Consider the following 9,100-nt stretch of genomic DNA (forward strand, 5'->3'; position numbering starts at 1 on the left):
GGCGCAAAATAATGGCGCGATATTCTGTGTCCCGCGTGAAGTGGGCTGCACACATAGCAAAGAAAGACGTTAAGTTGGTTGCGCACAACATTTCAAAAATGCGTTAACTTGGCTGCAGCAGTTTTAACTGAGAACATATGGCAACTTTACTGTTGACCATTTTTCTGCACTCCGGCAACACTTTTATGCAAAGTCTCGATTAAATGATTTTATACAATGTCTTTTTTTTTGTTTTGTTTTGTAATGATTAGTAATCGCCAAAAGACGCTGCAAGACTTGATTGATTGCCAATTAGTCATGTGCAGTATTAATAAAAACGCTGCTAGATGCTAAATCTCAATAAGCTACACGTTTCAAATGCGTCAGCGGCGCACAAAAAGACGCGCCTTTTTCTTCATTGCAGTTGTTGTTGTTGTTGTTGCTGTTGTTAATGTTTCGTTGTTCTATTGCGATTGTTGATTGCTGTGGAACGACCTGCGGCTAAAATTGATTTGAATATGAATACAAATTTGAAATTTGATTTGCAGCTAATAAGTGCGCACTACTCGCTGAGCCTGAATGAGCATATTCATGTTATTCAAACTATTCGCCGCATGCGAGTGTCGTTGAGTGTGTTGAGTGCTGACTGCTGAGTGTGGTGTTGTGTTGTATTGTGGGCGTTGCGCACAGTGGCTGAAAGATCCGAGATTTCATTTGGTCGATCTATTTGTGTATGTTTATGCGCCGACATTACTCATACGCAATGTTGGCCATGCTGACCTTAGCCAACGGCCAAAATGCCAACTCTCGACTGCTGCTGCACCTTGATTGACTGACTGATAGACTGACTGCAGTTCGAAGCTACAGTGAAAACTCTCTTAAAGAATGTTCAATTTTTGTTTTCATTTTGAATTTTCACAAGGTATTAGTTTCAATTAAAATTAGTAAAATCTTTTTTGTCCGTTCAACTCTTGTTCTCCCGTTTATTTAAAAGAAATTTGTCCGTCTACGAGAGGGTTTAGTTTGATCCATGTTTGAAGAAGCTTTAAAGAAAGTTGACAGCTCTATATATGCGAAATGTTTCCTTTAATAGTAAACAAAGTGTCCGACCAAGAGAGGGTGTAGTTGGATTTTATTTGAAACAGTTTCAACGAAAGATGTCCACTCACAGCAGGCGAAATTGTTTTATCTAAACAAAGTGTCCGTCCAGGAGGGGGTGTCCACTGAGTGGGTTTTCACTGTAGATTCGCAATCGTACATAATAATGCCAATGATTGACGGCCATATGCACACACATAATATGCGCAGCAATTCACAATTCGCATAGATTTTGCGGCTTTTTTGTTTTGTTTTATTTTATTTAGTTTTTTTCTTGTCACAACCTGCGGCAACCTGCATTGCGCTGCCCCCCTCCTACTGCACCCCTGCACCTCTCCCCAACCTCTCGATGTCTTGGCCGTCACATCCCATTTGTTGCGCCAAATGTTGCATTGCCTCAGCTAATGTCGCGTCATGCACCTGAACTTGTTGCCATAACATTAAAAATACTTTAAAAGTATTTGTGTGTGTGTGTGCAACTTGCCTTAAATAAATATGCAATAATATTTACAATTATGCAGCTGCAAGAAAAGTGCGTACAAGAAAATTAATCATACATTTGCGAACAATGCATTCAAATTTTTATTTCTTAACTTTAATGAAACGTAAACTACTTATTGCGCAGTTAAAACTCTATTATAAACAAATTAAATTTATATCAAATATAAAATGTAAACTACTTATTACGTATCTGAAATACACTAATAAACAACTCAAATAAAAATAATTAAATTGCAATTTAAACGATAATAATTTGAATAAAGATTTCTGTTTTTAATTTACTTTTTACTTTTTGAGAATTTACTTCAAGAAATTGAATCCACTTTTTCACCAAATGTTTCTCAATTTTAACCATTTTATTTATATAAATCAACTGAGAGATACCCGATACCCATTTTGAATAAAAGCAAAACAGCGCGGTATTAATTTTAAAATATACCAAATTAATACTACAACAAATATTAAAAAAAATATACCAAAGAATACATTTAGTATTTTGACATACCAAATTAATATACCACAAAAATACTGAATATATACCAAATGATACATTTAGTATATTGACATACCAAATGAATATACCACAAAAATACTAAAAATATACCAAATGCTATATTTGGTATATTGAAATGGCACTATAATTAAAATATACCATATAGTACAAAATATACCAGATTGTCAGCGTTTTTCCCCATGCTAAAGTATTCTATTAATAAAGTCTACAATTTTCAACTGATTACATTAATCATAAAGACTATAGTTATTATTCTGTGTACCAAAAATTATTTGATATAACTATTTGAGGTATTTTTTTGAATATTAACTAATAAAACTTTTTATTTTTGTATTTCCAGCTCTTCTAAAAGAGGAAGAGATGATAGCTGTATTTCATAAGTAAGGTAAGACAAGAACTTTAAAATATATAAAATATATAACATGCTTAGCTTTGCATCTAATTGTTTGTAACAGCCATTTAATAGACTTTTCAATCATCATCGTGTACACATATAATTTTAGCACAACCTTTGTTCAAACTAAAATCATTTAAATGGTCACAGATTTTTAATATTTTGTTCCCATTTCGCACAATTTCCCTCAATTCAATAATTTGAAAATAAATTTCTTAATTAATTGATCAAGTGTCGCGTTTTCTAAATTACAAATGAACAATCTAAAGAATACCAAAAAAAAAAAAATCTCTTTCGAAAGGCCTTTGAGTCATTCATTCAGTGCCCTTAAGATACTTTCTAGCATTCGGAGAGCTCATGTTATTTCATGCCCAAAACATGCCACGCCTTCTAACCTGACCTTCAATCGAGTTTGGTGAGAACCTATGCTTGATATGCCACAGAACGAATGGTAGACAGCGAGTCGACAACGGCAACGGCAACGACATCGACTTTGCTTGTTTCGGTGGTTCTCGAATGCTTTGCGCCCTGGTCAATGCTAATCTTGAGCCTTTTGGCCGCAAGACAAGCCCATTTATCACACAGGTTGCACTTGTGTTGGTAACGATTTCGATGTTGTTCGCATGCCCTGTAAACCGAAAACACACTGCAATGGGGTATGCTTGGAGAGCATTTGGGGATAGAATTCTATTCAATTCAATGAATTGATTAATTTGTTGTTTCACTTTGCCTGCATGAAACTGCTTTGAGTATAAGCTTTACTTGGCTTTTTATGGTCCACATTCAATTATGAATATTTTGTGATAATTGTCGCTGTTGAACATTTCCTATAGTTATTAGTTATAATATTGCATATTTTATTGCAGTTAATACTTGGTTAGAAGTTAATTGGTGTCTGCCTAGACAAGTCTATAATCCTTTATATAAGAGATTGCAATTGAGTGTTATTAAAATACTAATTTTATACAAATATATACATGTATTTTGTATTATGTATATTTTGAGTGTGGTACAATATCTGTATAGCAAAAATACCCTTTGGTATATTTTAGTATTTTTGTGGTATATTTGTAGAATATTGTTTTATTGAAAGTGGGTACCGGGTATCTCACAATCGGTATATTTAAGTGTGGTACAATATCTGTATATCAAATATAACCTTTGGTATAAATTTTAGTATTTTGCGGTATATGTGTAGAATATGGCTTTATTGAATATAGGTAGCGAGTATCTTATAGACGAATACATTCGAATGTAGCTCTTTTGTTATCAAATGTGGTATGTTTACTACTTTTTGGTATATCTTCAATGTAGTGGTATTTTAACTTACTAAATATGCCCTTCACCATATTATAACATTTTTGCGGTATATTTTTGGTATATTCGTAGAATATGGTTTTTATTATTAAATCTAGTATGTCTGGTATTTTTGGTATATTTTTTTAATATTCTACTTTATTAATATACCAAACAGATTCCGACATATTTTAGCATTTTTGAGATATATTAATTTGGTATATTTTATGAATAATACCGCACTGTTTTGCTCTTATTCAAAATGGTTGCCGGGGTATCTCACAGTTGAAAACACTCGACTTAAGCCTTTTTGTTATTAAATGTGGTATAAATTGTAATCTATGGTATATTTTGAATTTGGTACTTTATTAATTTACCCAATAAAGCCTTAAATATATTTTAGTATTTATGCGGTGTATTAATTTGGTATATTTTAAGAATAATACCGCACTCACTCTCTCGAGCACACTCAGTAGCTTTCTTGTTTCTCACTTGTTGAATAGTAAACGAATAAGAAAGTTAATATCATTGTAAAATATGTTTAATTATTGTTTGTCATGTTGTGCATTTAATTGTTCACATTTTTATAGGGTATCATTGTGCGCGGTTCACTCAATAATTGTTGCAATAAATATAATTGTTGTTATTATTGTCTAGGTGGCATAATTTTTCACTTAACGCACAGCTAAAAATACACCACACTACAGCCGGCACTTCTACTACTACAAGCAAGCGAGTGTGCACACTCTAAGTGTATGTGTGTGTGTTGTTGTGTGTGTATATCTGACTTGTCACTGTGATTGCTAATAGTACGTTCAATGATAATGCGTTTCGTTATTTATGAGCAGCATTTGATACGATTAAATGCTATAATTTATCACAACGTTGATTTCCTTTCGATTCCATTCCATTTCGTGTTTTTTTTTTTGGTTTTCTAACCATTGTAACTGCTCTTTAAACTGCCTTGACTTGACGCACGCCTATTGCTGGAACTTGGACGTCATGCAGCTGGCGATTTGCAAATCACCTGCAATCTAACCAACCAATCAAGCAACCAATAATCGTTCAAAACTCAAAACTGAAAACTGAAAGAAAGAGAAAAGCAAAAGCAAAACGGAACCCTCAACCTTCTCTCAACCTGTTGCTATCAGTCAGATGAGCTGCGTTGGCGTTAACAAAAAAAACAAATACAAAAAATAAAGAACAACAAAAAACAAAAGGCAAAAATGAAACAAAAAACTGAACGCAGATAGCCTCAGAGACCCCGGCAACACTTGCACCCATTTCCTCTTCCACTTGACAGCGCCGCGTATCTCAAGAGAGGGGGCGGAATAGTTTTCTTTCTTTCTCTTTTTTTATTTTCATTATGCCAGAGGGCAATCCCCATCGATAAAAAGCAAATACCACAATTTGCAAAGAGTTGTTATAAATGCGTTCGTCTATCGTTTAGTTTTAAAGTGCAGTTGAAACTTGATAGAAATTTCAAGAATCGATCGCATTGAACTGTTGTATTTATAAGAAAATTCTACCATTTTTAGCTATTAAGTTCAATAGTTAATTGATCTTCACTTATAATTGTTGGTCTTAATCTTTCGATGCCTGTAATTTTTAATTGTTTAACATTTTGCTACAACAAATGAATATTATAGATGATACATAGTAGATGCGATCAGCCTTGCTTTGGTATATTTTAGTATTTTTGAGGTATAAATCGGTATATTTGTAGAATACGGTTTTATTGCAAATGAGTAGTATTGAAAATGAGTACTGTCTTTGGTATATTTTAGTATTTTGTGGTATATTTTTGGTATATTCACAGCTAACTGTAGTTATCTTATTTGTTAGTACATTGCTAAGTTGTTTAATTATTCCTTGTTCTTGCCTTGCTTTGGTATATTTTAGTATTTTTGAGGCATATTTCGGTATATTTGTAGAAGACGGTTTTATTGCAAGTGAGTAGTATTGAAAATGAGTACAGTCTCTGGTATATTTTAGTATTTTTGTGGTATATTTTTGGTATATTCACAGCCAACTGTAGTTTTCTTATTATTTCTCCTGCAATTAACATTTGTAATATCAATTAATCGACTTTAATGTAAACTGCTTATGACAGCAACAGTTTATGCTAGGTTCACATACACTAACGTATCTATGTAAATGCAAGTGCAACCACGCCCACTTATCACATTCGCCTACTTTGATAACTTATTCGGCCGCCTAATCTCACACATTGCATGCAATGCCTTCAAGTGTAAGGTCATGTACTTAAATCAATTGCCAGCAGCTTGCTCTTTCAATGTATTGAAACATTCACAACTGTTGAGCAACAGTTGATCAACTGTACCTTAAGCATCGCTTAGCAACTTCTGTGAGGCTTACCTGCCTGACCACGCCCACTTATCACTAATATCTAGGTCCGCCGCCTAGTCAAACACACACACTTGCATTTTTACACAAGCCATTTTTACACGCTCTTTTTCACATATCGATTATCAACTGATTACCAGCAGCTTACTTTGTCAATTTATTGCACTTTATTAAATAATTTGCATTGACTAACTTAACAACTAAGAAGTTCATTCTTAGGAAAGTTGCTGATTAAGCTTTTAAACTAGAGTTTAAAACATTTTCAATACCTGCTTTCAATAATTTAATTTTTTCGATTACTCTTTTAGTAGTTGTTTAAGTTTATTATAAATTTGGTATACTTTTACTATTTATGTATTTATTTTGTACATACTAATTTACATATTTAGTATTTTTTCCTTTTATTATGAATTTGTTGTTTATTTACAATTTACTATTATTCATTTATTTTGTATATTTATTTTATTTACTATTCTGTATTTAATGTACGGAAATCCGTATTCTTTTCATTTTATTATAAATTTGTTATATATTTACATTTATTCTGTATATAGTAAATTACGCATTTAGTATTTTTTCCTTTTATTATTAATTTGTTGTTTATTTACTATTTAAACATTTATTTAGTATATAGTAATTTTTAATTGGCTTAAATTGATTTTTAAATAAATCCTTAGAGTCGCAAGAATTTTTCAATACAGTTTTCTAGGCTTTCAATCGAGATTTGAGCTGTCCAGCTGACTCGCTTATCGAGTTAACTCGATTAATTAATAATTATTACATTGACCCACATTTGCCAAGAGAGAGAGAGAGAGAGAGGGATAGAGAGGGAAAGAAGAAACACGGCATGATTGATAATTGTGATTTTATGCGTTGGGTAAACTGTCTCGTTAGTTTATGAATTGGATTCGCCCACGCATCCAGCTAACTAATTAATGATCCATCGTTCGATCGTTCGATAGATCGATAGATCGATCGATCCTAGGCATCGCCATGCGATGCGATGTCATGTGTCCAGTAATGTGATTTTCTGAGCGATGATCGAACTGAACAAATAAAAAAGAATGACACATTTAGCCACGATTTGCATTTAGAAGGATTTTTACATTGTTCACAATTACTGTTATGACATTCAATAAGCAATTAGGCATTAATCACAGACACAGTCAGTGCAGCGACTGCTAAGAGTGGGAGAGAGAGAGACAGAGGGGGGAAGAAAGAGAGAGAAGGAGAAGGGGAGCGCAGAGGTGGTGTATTAATCATCGAAGCGCCGAAAGCATCGCCCAAGCCTTCAAGTTATGCAGATGAGAAAGAGAGACAAACAAGATAGTGAGTGAGACTTAGATGGAGAGAGTGAGCGAGAGGGAGAGCGAGAGGGAGTCAGAGGCGCTGACACACTAAGCTTTGGCCCCTCTCTGCTTCTCTCTCTCTCTCTCTCTCTCATTGTGTCTCTCTTCCAGTCTGACTTGTAGATTCTCAATAGAGTCGTCGTTGTCTCTTTGCATAATAACATGATGTCATAGTCTTTTTATATATGTCCGCCCATTCTTAACCGAACAACTCCCGCTACCACCACAGCTCCCCCTTTTCTTCACTTGTCTCCCTCTCTCACGTCTTGAGCACTGAGTCTGTGCGCCAGTCACTGCGGCAATTGAGCTGCCAGATGTCGTTGTGGCTGTCGCATGGGGCAGCAGCAAGTAATCAGCAGCGATCTGTGGTTAGCAGCCAGTGTCCCACGCCCACGCCAAGACACGCGCCAAGAACAGCAACAACAACGACTGTGATCGACTGGCAAATACCCTAGACTTAGCATACATATTTAACTTTGGAAAAAAATGTACATACTTATTGTCCCGATCGTGCTGAAATTTTCAGAATATCGATCTATTGAAATAAATTTCTATTTAAACACTGAATATCAAAACATATTTGAATTTTTTTGAAATACTTACTAATAGATGAAATAATGCATATTTTATTTAGGTATAAGCTGATCAAATATATTTAATAATGCTAAAAACATTCCGAATATCAAACTATTGAAATAAATTTTCAATATTTCATGTATTTAGCGTCGGAGCATAAACATATAATGTACTTTTTCGAATAATTAGCTAATAGATGATATAATTGACTTCTTATTTGGGTATAAACTGAACAAATATATTAAATAATGCTGAAATTTGTAGAATGTCGAACTAATGAAATAGATTTCCAATATTTCAAATATTTAACGTCAGAACATCAACGTATTTTGTAATTTTTCGATACACTAGTTAATAGATGAAATAATTAATAATATCATCATACTGAATTTGAAATTGATTTACAATATTTTAAGTATTTAATTGCAGAATATTGAAATATGTTGTAATAGATGATATAATGAATTTTAAAGTTAAGCATTTACAAATCTATTTAATATAAAAAGTTCAAAAAATTAAATGTTTATTCTCTTGGCTGACTAGCTGACTTATCTATCTAATAAATTTAGTTTTAATACGTTGCCGAAATTCTCTCCTAAGAATTTATTAAAGATAAGTAACGAACTCAAAGTTTATAGATATCCAGCTAATATATCGCTATAGAGATGCCATTCTTTCTAAAACCTATCAAACTAAGATCAAATACTAAGCAAAACAAATGTTTAGACTGAATCTAATACAGCTTTGTGCCTACCCAATGCCAATTTTGGTACAGGGTATCTTGTAATTGAGCATACACAATTGAGGCAGGCAGACTGTGTCGTGGCCGCAGACGGAGGCGTCAACCGAAGATCACTGCTGTAGAGGGGCGGAGGGCGTGTCAGACGGCGCTATGAGTAAGAGTGCGAACCAGTGTTGGCTAAGCGCCAGTGTTGCTCAATCTCCAATTGAAATAATTAAAACACATTTTTCTTTTTTTTTTTTTGATTTTGAAGCAGAACATTTATTTTTACATTTTTGCTTTTG

The sequence above is a fragment of the Drosophila albomicans genome, chromosome X (assembly GCF_009650485.2).
Source record: "Drosophila albomicans strain 15112-1751.03 chromosome X, ASM965048v2, whole genome shotgun sequence".
In the NCBI taxonomy this organism is placed as follows: domain Eukaryota; kingdom Metazoa; phylum Arthropoda; class Insecta; order Diptera; family Drosophilidae; genus Drosophila; species Drosophila albomicans.